Below are 11,645 nucleotides of genomic sequence, written 5' to 3'. Positions count from 1 at the left end.
TGCGGGGGGGGGGGGGGGGGGGTTACATCCAGGGGGAAAGTCCTCCTTCTGGGAAGGGGCATCCCCTGTGCTTGGGAGGTCCCGTCAGACCTTTGTCACTCCCCAGCTCAACCGGAGCAAACAGACCAAAAAACCCTTGTCCTCCCCAGGGAGCTCAGGGAAGCACCAGGGGCACAGGGAAACCTGTCCCTCACCTCAGTGCCGGTGGGCAAGGGTGGCTTGCTGGTGCCATCACGCTGTTTTTAAACTGAAACCGGGGCTTTTGACAGCACCTTGGGTTTGGCTGCCTCTTTGTTACGAGTTTAGCCCTGCAGTGTTCCGGTCCCCTTCATCAAGCTGTGATGATGGTGTTGAGCTAAAGGGAGTCTGAGCCCTGGAGCAGCTTTCAGCAAGCTTTGGGAGTGGATAGCAGCTGTGCCAGGGAGCAGGGCACCGTTTCGGGGGGATTTCATACATTCGTCCCATGAAAAAACATATATAAGGGAAACCTCTCCACTTGGACTTCTGCTTGCTTTAATTTTTCCAGATAAGATTGAATTGAGGGACCATTGAGCCCCCAGCACGGTGCTGCTAGTGCTGGGGCTGTATGTTGTGGCCAACCTGAGACCATTTCTCTTGCTGTGACGGTTGTGGACTTTAACTTACCTGTCTGCAGCTGAACCCCAAGGAAAACGAAATGCTAAGTGAGGAAGCGAAATGCTAAGGGAAGTGATCGTGCCCCTGTACTCGGCACTGGTGAGGCCGCACCTCAAATACTGTGTTCAGTTTTGGGCCCCTCACTACAAGAAGGACGTCGAGGTGCTGGAGCGTGTCCAGAGAAGGGCAACGAGGCTGGTGAGGGGTCTGGAGAACAAGTCTTATGAGGAGCGGCTGAGGGAACTGGGGTTGTTTAGCCTGGAGAAAAGGAGGCTGAGGGGAGACCTCATCGCTCTCTACAACTACCTGAAAGGAGGTTGTAGCGAGGTGGGTGTCGGTCTCTTCTCCCAAGTAACAAGCGATAGGACGAGGGGAAATGGCCTCAAGTTGCGCCAGGGGAGGTTTAGATTGGACGGGAGGAAAAATTTCTTTTTTGAAAGAGTGGTTAAACATTGGAACAGGCTGCCCAGGGAAGTGGTTGAGTCACCATCCCTGGAGGTATTTAGAAGACGTGTAGATGAGGCGCTTAGGGATGTGGTTTAGTGGGCATGGTGGTGTTGGGGTGACGGGTGGGCTCGATGATCTTAGAGGTCTTTTCCAACCTTAATGATTCTATGATTCTGTGGTCCTAACCTAAGGTTTTTAAGGTGCCTTTAGTCTGCATTAAGAAAGATCTATAAAAGCCAGGGAGAGGTATTAGAGAGGCTCTGATGTGATGTTCACAGCAGAAAGCTGATTAATTTAGGTAGACAGGTGGCATATGGTCTCCAGATGCTTTCAGAGGGGTGAGCTACTGTGATACCCAAAAAGATGGCCCACCCAAAGGGGACCGGCGTTTAAAGTCACTTAAACTTCCATATGCAAATGCAGCCTGGACTAAATAAAATTATTGTATTTATTTACTCAAATTGCATGGATTTATGGTCTAGGAGAGGTGAACTGGTAAGCAAGGATGTAATGGCATTACAGCTGATGCCTCAGGGATGCTGTCGATGGAAAATACTTCCTTTAAGACTGGGCCATTAGTGGATGCTCTCTCAGCATCTCCTGCTTGACCGAGTAGTGGAGAAGCTGCTGGTCTGGGTTGCCAGGCCGTCTCCTTGCTGTGCTGGATGTGGTGGTTAGCAAGAGGGAGGATGCGGGGCTGGTGCCTTTCCACCCGCGGCCGCCCTGGCTTTGCTGGGAGAACAGCAAGATCGACAGCAGTTATTGCCATGAGGTGAAATGTAGGCTTGGTGGGTGTTGTTTTTTTATATAAATCCTTTCCAGTGTTTAGTTTGGGCTTGTTGGCAATACACACACAGTTTTGCTTTACAGCTGATTTTTATTTAAACATAAAATCCAGACATGAGTGGAAAATTTACAGGGCGTGCGGTACCAAGGAGCAGCTTTACGGCACCTGACTTTGCACGTGCGGGCTCTTAATCCTGTCGCTTTGGTAAGTTTGCAGCCCTTCAACCCCTGACGCTTTGGCCAGCGTTGACCCGGGTGAAGGTCCACCTCAGCTTGAAGGGCAGCCCAAGGGCTGAGGGTGGCGATGCTGGCCAGCCAGCTGTGTGCTGCTCACGAGGGTAAACGCTCCCATTGCCTCCAAGTTGCTTGGGGTAATGCGGTAGCTGGTCATGGCTGAAAAGCCTAAGCCAACCTCATTTTGGCAACTGAAACGTCCCTTTGTGGCCTTCAGTGCTTCCCACTTGAGAGCCTGCTGCGTGGTCTGCTCTCCTCAACTCACACATTTTGCCCTGGTCCCAGGTATAATGAGATTCTACTCCTTTGCTGACTGCTTTGCACCTCTGCTGATCCTCATGTTACAGATCAAATACCTCTTGAGACAGAACTTAATTATCCGATACTGTTGCTAATAAAGTTAATACTTGATACTGTGCAACTGCTGGTGTCTGAAGTGATTTCTCTTGGAGATGCACCGATGCATGCACTTTTAGTTTGCATTTTTCCTTCTGGTCATCCTTCTCTCCCATTTTAGATTGTAAACTTGGAGAAATCACTGACAAGGGCCGGGTGAAGGAGCCGCGAGAGAATTGCTTTGAGAGCCCGGTTATTCTAATTTAATATCTCCAAATGACCTGCAGGTAGGTATGGAGAGTGTATTTATTGCATCTGCAGGGAAAGCAGGCAAAAAGGGAATTTATCCTTTGTCTTTGATGGTAGTCAGCTAAGGAAAGTTACGAGAAATGAGGGGAAAAATCAATACAGGTTCAAATTGGGCAAGAATGAGGTCTGAGTATAAAGCAGGGACTGCTGGTGAGAGCGCCACGGTACGGGGATGGATGCTGACGGGCAGCCTGAGCATGAGCGTGTGGGTCATCCCCCTGCAAAAGGGGATGGGTAATTTATAGGGTGTTGTGTATAACGGCGGGGGGGGAATTACTGCCAAATACTGCCTGGGCAAAGTTGCATCTGATGCTCTGCGTAGGCCCTAACGAAGAGCTCAAGCTAAGAAAATGCAGAATGATGAGGGAAACGGTGGTTGCAAGGCAAAATGAAGGATGCTGTTTCTGCCACGTGGAGCCGTTTTTCAGACGTGTTAGTGGACATGCAACCATGGTTTATTTCTTGATGGTTTTAAATAATGTATCTTTGATAAGGAATGCAGCCATTGACCCCAGTTTCCAGTTCAGGAATGACACATGCTCCCTGCCCTACACCAGCATCGAGGTGGGACAGCCAGCAGAAATGCTGCAGGGGTCAAAACCTACTTCATGGTATTTAGCCAGGAGATAACACTTCTAGGTCTCAAAGAGCTTCACAAGAGGGAGTTGCTCCCCAGGTCGTTGTTTGGACCTGTGACAGCTGAGGTTCAGAGGAAGATCTTGGGTATGGGCAGGGCTGGGAGCTGAGCTGGGTCCATGGGTCTTCCTCACCTGTCCAAAATGGCATTGCCGGGTTTGTATCTCTAATTAACACCGTCCTCTCAGCTGCCCAAGAGAGACTAGCAGGGTTGTAGATGTTTTCACCATCTTTCAGCTGAGGGAAGCGGGTTGTGAGCTGGCCAGTGGGGGAAGGACCATGCGCTCTCTGCAGGGCTTGGCCTCCTCTCACTGGTGGGCATAAAATGAGTGATGCAGGCGCTTGCAAAATTCATGAGGGTGGGCCCACGAAGTGAAACTAAATCAAAGATGTGCACAAATCCCTGCTCGGTGCTGAGTGGCAAAGCACTCGGGGCCAGCATCGCTGGCAAAGCAGCCAGGAAGATGGAAAGCCCCTGTGCTCCCCCAGCTCTGCGGAGGGCTGGCAGCCTGGCGTGGTCGGGTTGCTGTGCCTGCCCCACGCTTGGCTTCTCCAATGGCCTTTGGTGTTAAATCCAACTGGCCAAGGGCAGATGAAAGATGTGAACTGGCAAAGCAACACCAGCAAGATGGGAGGGCATGGGGAGCAGGAGGGGGTTGGATAAAAGGGCAGAAAGCGGAGGAGACGCATCTGTTGCAGTTTCTGCTCAAAGGAGAGTTAACTGAGCCTATGCCCAACCTTCTTTTGTCCTCTCTTTCAGCTTAGTGGTGCCAACTACTCCTCCCTGGTTCAGAGCTGGAGCCTTTAAGTGTAGCTATGGGGGGTTTTAAAGCAAACAAATGCACTGTAGGAGGAGGGGAGGGGAGGGAAAGGGAAAGGGAAGGAAACGAAATGAAACGAAACGAAACGAAATGAAAGTTTTGTTATGGAGTGATTCTCATCTCCCACAGTCAGAAGTAACTGTCCCTCTTTCTCTCTGATCTCCAAAGCTTCCTCTAGCCTGTCCCCACTTGGTGGAGTGCCCCATAGGGTAGAAATGCTGCCACCTCTCCATCTGTGATACCAGCCTTTGGGTTACAGAGGCTTTGGTGCAGCACTATTACCCTTTGGGAGGTGGAAGCATCTTTGAAACAACCTTGCTATCCTTCAGCATCACCTTGGTGGTGACCAAAGAGAAGCTCTGCTGCCCCTCGGCTGCTCCATTGTACGTGTTTTGGGGTAGGACTCATCCTTTCAGTGTTTCGCCGGGATGCACTGTGGGTCAAAAGCCTACACAGCTGAAGTGGAATTGCCTTTGGTGGCTCAGCTGTGGGAGCAGGGGTGCAAGGGTGGTGGTACACGATACCCAGCAGGGCATCTGCCCAGCAGCACAGAGCATCCCTGCGTGTCTGCATCCGTGCCTGTCTCCGGCATCCTGACAAAGCTCCTAATGAGCTCTGGCAGTCCCCATGGCCAGCCAGGGGCCAGTGTGCATGACCTCGCTCTTAATTACTGCCCTGTGGCAGCTTCATTTGTATGGGCAGCAGGGTCTCCAGGCAGAACCCTGTTCTGTGTGGCCCCATGCGCTCGGGCAGCGTGCAGAGAACCGTCACCCCACCACGGATGGGGTGATGCTCTCTGACCCCTGCCCCTCCAAAATGCTGCCACCTCACCCTCTGCAGCCACAGAGAAGACCCGTGTATCAAGGTATTTCAGCTCTTGGCCCTTTTTCCCCTTCGCCCATGCTTGCACATGTGGGGGTGAAGCTTGCCAACCTCCATAGCTTTGCGGTGTGCCTCCGGCAAGCATCGTCCTGAAAAGGGGCATGCGAGCCAAGGGCTCAAAACGCCAGCAGTTGTCTTCTTCGGCAGGGGCTCAGGGAGGGCTGCGGTCCCCAGCAGATGAGCCGAGCTGATCCTGCCCCTCCGCAGGCGCCCCAGAGAAAAAAAACTCGGCTTTGAAACCTCGCCAGCCAGCTGCAGGCTTGCGCGGCTGCTGTTCTGCTTTTACATGTTTTATGGAGTAATTTGTACTATATTTACACGACGGTGATAAACAGTTTTTAAAATGGAAGCGAAGAAAACACTGTTGAATGGATTGTTACAAAAAAGCCCTGTTTGCCATTCCATCAGGGGGAAAAAAAGGGATAAAAATCACGATCCTAGGGACACGCTGTTCGTCAGATCTGGGTATTTTTTCCCTTGATTTGTGTGCTTAATGTGAGGAGAAGTCGCAGATGCATGCTGAATTCTGCAGGGAACATATGCATGCATTTAAATCATTTACAGCATTTACTGGTGCAATTGTAAAGCACATTATTTTTCTGCATTTGTAATTAGGGTCTAAACAGATGGTGAAGGACTGTAGCTTCTGATTAGACAGGCTTGTGCTCTGTTGGACGGCACTGTGAGAACAAACTGAGCTGAGAAAGTTTTCCTCCTAATTTATCACGCCATGGGGGGGGGGGGTAGAGTATCTGGGGCTGAGCACGAACTCCAGCGTGCCCGTAGCAGGCTGGGCAAAGCTGAGCAAGCTGGCGGGTCTGCTCCCCCTGCCATCCCCACTTGCTGATGGATGGGGTGCACACAGACACCCCCTCCAGCTCAGCTTCGATTCTAGATTTTGTAACCCTGCCTTGCTCTGTGCTGCACAGCTTCGGGTACCCAACAGCACAGGATGGAGCGTCTGCTTTGACAAATGCTTTTAATATGAAGCAGAAGGCTTGGGTTTGAGAAGGGGCTTTAAAGCAGGAGCAAGCTCCAGGCTTGTGGCTGCATACAAGGAGTGAGCGCACATGCCTGGCGTTAGCTCTGCTCTTCGGCATCACCTTTTCTCTGCCACACTGGCAAGCTCTCAGCTTGGTGAGGTGGGTAGAGCTCTCCTGCACCTCTACTGGGGGCAACCTTGGGAGCTTCAACAGCAATGTGTGATTGGCCTATTGGATCTTCATCTTGAAGACCTGACTTCCATTTCAAACGCATCACCTCAGAGATCTGCTTAGCCTCATTTTTGACCTTAAACAGCAGCAACAGCTCTTCACAGCCAAAGTGCAAGTACCTCCACACCAAGCCTGTGTTCCCTTGCATGCACTGTCACTCCAGCTGGTCAGGAGTCGCCCCTCACTGTCCTGTAGTCACATAGAAGAGAATTTATTAGGTGTTATTTGTACTTCTTCCTACAGTTTCTTATTTTCCTGGCTTACCTCCTTAAATTACCAGTGTGTGAACCCAGCCAAAATGGATTAAATGAGAGGCAACTGGAAGAGCAGAGCAACACAGAAGAGGAGCACGTTGTCGGCCTGAGCAGCTCAGGTAGACCCATGGGGCTGGAAGTTGGGTCGCTGGGCGAGCAGCATAGATGTCCCTCCAGGTTTCTCCCGAGGCAACTGTGTGACCAAATTTACTTTGTATTTCCTTTGCTCCTTCCCTCCCAGCTGTGCAAATGGTGATCATCTTCCACTGTGTTTTTGTCCTGCTGCTCCCATGGGTTACCATCAAGGTTACAGACAGGGGTGGCCAAGAGGGAGGTCATCTTCTGCCTGGCACAGTGCTCTGGGTAGTCCCTGACCCCAAAAAGTCGACAACCCGCACACGCAGCTCAGAGACCGCTCTGCAGGGAAGGTGACACAGCAAAGGTGGCATGCGACAGGAGGGCACGTCCAGCCCAGCCTGGGCAGGGGAGATCCAGAGAGCTGTCGTGCGGATGCTGTGCCTGTAGATGGCACCTTTTACTCTGCTGAGGAGGAAAGAAAAACTGAGGGAAAAAACGTGGCTGGTAAGGTAGGGTTCAAAGCTAAGAGAAAGATGCTTTTGGTGCGTGGCATGAAGTGACTCAGGGTAGTCATTCCCCGGGCAGTAAAGGACCCGGCTCCCAAAGCTGCCCCCCTCTCACTGTAACTGCTCTTGCTCAAGATTGCCTGTCGCAATCATCACCAAATGGTTGCTACTTTGTGAATTTACTAACATTCCCCATCAGTAGGAAATTACGCCGAGGGCTGTTTCAAAAGCCAGTGAAAAGCACCTCCAGCTGCTTGGAGAGTTGGTATGAAGGGGTTTTTTACCCTCATTAACCCCTCCTGGATATAAGAAGCCCAGCCGGGGGCCACTGGGCGCTCTTAGCATCCTTAGCAGGGGACATGTCCCACCCGCTTCTGACTTGGGCTACAAAGGAAGACGATGCATTTTGCAAATGGGCTGCTTTGGGGTCTGCAAAGGGCAGAACTTCAGGGCTTCAGCCAGGTCTGTTTGGGGTGGTCCCGCAAGGCTTTTTGGAGCTCACACATTGATCCTTCTGGCTGCATGTTATCACCGTGCTGCAGCTCTGGCCATCTAGTCCCCATTTCCCTGGCCCAGCTACCCAGTCCAAGGGTAGCTTAGCTGGACCCACCCGTAAACACGAGCTGGCACATCCCCATCGAAGGGTGCCACATGAACTGGGCATGTGCTACAAATGTGTGCCCAGCTCCTGTCCTTCCCACCATCTTTAAACACATTTGCTTTACCCTCCATATGGACTATCACCTTATAAAGACACAACTTGAAATGCAGTACTTCTATATTTCTAAAGGAAATAAGAAACCAGCTGTTCTTTCAGCGCTTTTCTTCTATGGAGGGAGAAAAAGCGAGCAATCCCTTAACTTTGCTCAGATTCCTCTCCAGCCTCCTTCAGTCATAAATTCCTAAACAAACAGTGTGATCCTAATATTGGCCTTAAAATTCTGTGTGAAATGGAGCTGGAAATTAATTTCACACTGGAAAAAATGGCTCACTGTCAGCCGCAGCACAGGTGGTCGAAAAGAAAACCCCGCAACCGCTGTACAAATTAATTCTGCAACTCGGGTGAGAGGGTAGCACGGCGGGGGTAGCTGCCTCCCTTGTGCTGCCGTCTCGACCCACACTGTGATGTGGAGTGCTGGAAAGCCATGGGCGATGGAAGGTATCACCATCCCTGAGGGGCTTGTGGTCTGGGGGGGCAAAATCACCATGTCCCCCAAGAAGTGAAAGCAAGGGGCATGGGCTGCTTCTTCCTGAGCAAAAGCCCTCCTGTGCTTTTGCACAGGTTTTTTTTTACTGAAAAAGGATGGTAGTTTGGGGAAGCACAGCAAGGGATGCTTGTGGGAGACTCCTGAGGAAAAGGAAGCGTGAAGAAATGACTGCTGGTACAATATTGCACGTGCTGGTTGTCAGGCAGCTGATGTCCGTGCAGACCCTGGGGTCCATGGCAGTATGCGGTCCGTGGCAAGCAGACATAATTCAGTACCTTAGTTGGGCAGGATTTTGCACGTGCCTGCAATTTACCTGCTTTCCATGTGATATTTCATCTATTTAAAGATTTAGAGACGGACAGCGATCCCACCTCTTGCAGCAGAAGGGCCAGGGAAGGTAGAGAGAGGAGTGATACACCGTGGGGATAGCTGGATGGAGAAATGTTCCGTAGTTAGGTAGAAAATGAGAGGGGGAGAAGCTTTGCAGTACAATTTCAAGGTTGAGCGAGTGGTGCCAGGAGGCTGCGAAGGCTCTGCCTAGCCGCTCCGCTTTTGCAGGCAGGGCGGAGAGGGGAGGTCATGGGATCTGGCTCCAGAAAAATAAGGTTTCCTAGTAATGAGCCCGTGGAGAAAGGCTGGGATAGCAGGGAGGTTATCCTAGCCCTCCTGCTAACCACCGTGCTCCCTGCCTTGTAGGGTAGGCACTAATTGTGATGGCCTCCGATCCAAATGGCAAGCGGGAGCATCCCTCTGCTCGCAATGCATCACTTCATTTTAGTCCCTTTTTTTCCCAGCTATGAGCTTGTTAAATGGCAATTGCAACAGCGCATCCCCCACGGGCTGCGTCTCAGATCAACGTTGCTTCTTTCAAACAGGAGCTTGGGAACATCAACTCAGTAAGTTGGTTTGAGGTCCAGCCTGTACACAGCTATTGCTGTTGCTGTCTGATTTAAACCAAGTTTGACAGGGAGATACAGCTCACAAGATACTGAATTCCTGAGGGTTTTGTGAACCTAGGCGGTGAAATCCCAGTAGTCCTCCCCCCCGATGGGAAAGGCTGCAGCCTGGGCTCCACTGGGAATTGGACCAGGAGTCCAAGCTGGACCCAAGGGCCAGGAGGAACTCAGCTTTGTTAGAGCTGACTTATGTAAAACAGGTGACATGTCTTGAAACTGGTCAGGATGTGAGCTGAAAGCCAGCCGCCCAGCTTGCACACTGAAAGCCACAGTGTGAAGCCAAGGCATAGGAACCGGGCAATGATGAAGCAGAGGAGAGGTGTGCTTCTATTTAAATAGAAACACTGACCTGAATTTATCATGAGAATCATTAAGTGAGACATCACTTGTGCAAAGTCAGAGCGGCTGCAGACAACAAGCGGGCCTGAAATGTGTCTTCAAGTCACTTAACATATGGTTGTGCTTTGGTTCCTCCCCCTTTTCTGTTGTTTCTTCCCCTGATTTTATGGATGCAGCTGGGATCGGCACGGCGCAGGTATCCTGGCTGTGTACACGCTGCCTTGTGCCGATGAAGAGGACGAGGGAGGGGTGAAGAGACCAGCTCAGCTCAGCAGGATGCTCAGAGCCCCGCACTGGTAATGCCTGCACCCTTTGCACTCCTTGTGACCTGCAACTGTAGGACAAACTCAGGTACCGAGGGCAAATCCTTAGCAAGCCCAGTACAATCCAGGTGTGATGGGAGGAAATTATTTGCCAGCATCTTCATTAACTGCAAGCAGCTCATCGCACTCAGCTGTTTGTCAGGGACTTTCGTTTTTAACCCCAAAGCAGCTGCAGGTGTGCCAGGGCTGGCTCTGGTGTGCAATATCAGGCTCAGCCCCCTCCTGCAGCTTAACTAGTTTTGGGGGAGGCCCCTGCCCAGCATGGAGGGGGGGGCTCCATCACCCTGGGGGGCTCCCTGCAGCTGCTGCAGAGCCCCCCTCCCCAGGGTCGAGGTGAGGGCACCAGGAGCAGACCTCTGCCCAATTCAAATCAATCAGCCCAGGAGCTGTGGTAATGGCATAATTAGCAGAAGCTGCTCAAGAGAGGCAAGGGCCTAATTATCCCCTCCTGCTCCTGCAGAGGCACTTGCCCACTGCTGTTCCAGGAGGAGGGATGCAAAGGTGAGTGGATGGGAAGGCTCCCGACATTGCCAAGCAGGGCTCCAGGAGGGGCTTTAGCAGCACATGCTGCACTTGTTTAGTGTTTTAATTAAAGCTGCTCGGCATGGGCTCTGGTGGGAAGGCAAAGCTCCTCCAAGCTGCAAGTGGCTGGAGGCTCGTGTATGTGTGCGTGCAGCAGGGCAGGACCCAAAGCCCTGGCCCTTCTGGGGTTGGGGGACACAGAGTGCTGCTGGGGGCTGCATCACCCCCTTGGTGTGGGGACTGGTGTCGTTGCACGCTGCTTTCTATGGCTTTATCACTTCTAAGAATGCAAGAAATGGGGTGAAGTGGTGGGATTTGGCTGCCTTCCCTAAAGCTGCTTGTAGGGAGGGCTTGGACTGGAGGCAGGGGTTTGCCCTGCGATGTCCTGCTGGGTTTAGGAAAGCCAGGAGGGCTGGGAGGACCTGGGGTCAGAGGGGACTGGTGGCAAGAGCGTGAAGGGTTAGGTGGAAACGTGCAACGGTGGTGTGGCAAAAATAACACCGTGTCTGTAGAAACCGAGGCTCCGAGTGCCCGAGGGAGAGGAGCTCGGGAGGAATAACTGCTGTGTACCTCTCTTGGCATGCCTGCGAGCGCAGTGCCGAGGCCAGTGTGCTGCCTGTATCGCTTTCCCACTCATGTATGATTTACGTGCTCCCTGGGCCTGCCAGCTGCTCTGGCACAAAGGTCAGAAAAATAATAATAATGGGAAAAAAAAAAAAAATTAAAACTAAAGAGGCTGAGTTAAACTTCATGTGGCCGGTGCCTGAGTCGGGCTGAAGTTGTATTTGAAGAGGCAACCACTGTCTCGGGGGTGAGCCCGGGATTTGGGGGAGCCGGTTGCCCAACCAGGAGTCCCCGGGGAGGGGGAACCTCGGCGAAGAATGAGAAAGATTGGTTTAGAGTGGAACAAAGAGTATTATTAGGAGCAGTGGGAAGTGAAAGAAAGTATAGCCTGAATTGCTTAAGAGTTTAATTTATTCCGCTGTAGACATTCATATTATATAATGGTCTTTTTAAACACTTTATCTTTTTGTGGAGAACTCTGGCCTTTTCCAGAAATATCTTTTTTTTTTTCCGGTGAGCGGTGAGCACGGCCATCATCTTTTTTTTTTTTTTTTTTTTGGGGGGGGGGGCTGTCGCGCCGGCGCTCCTCCTTCT

The sequence above is a fragment of the Aptenodytes forsteri genome, unplaced genomic scaffold, assembly GCF_000699145.1.
Source record: "Aptenodytes forsteri isolate BGI_AS27 unplaced genomic scaffold, ASM69914v1 Scaffold349, whole genome shotgun sequence".
NCBI lineage: Eukaryota > Metazoa > Chordata > Aves > Sphenisciformes > Spheniscidae > Aptenodytes > Aptenodytes forsteri.
The sequence above is the reverse complement of the archived record's forward strand: the minus strand, read 5'-3'. Positions refer to the sequence as shown.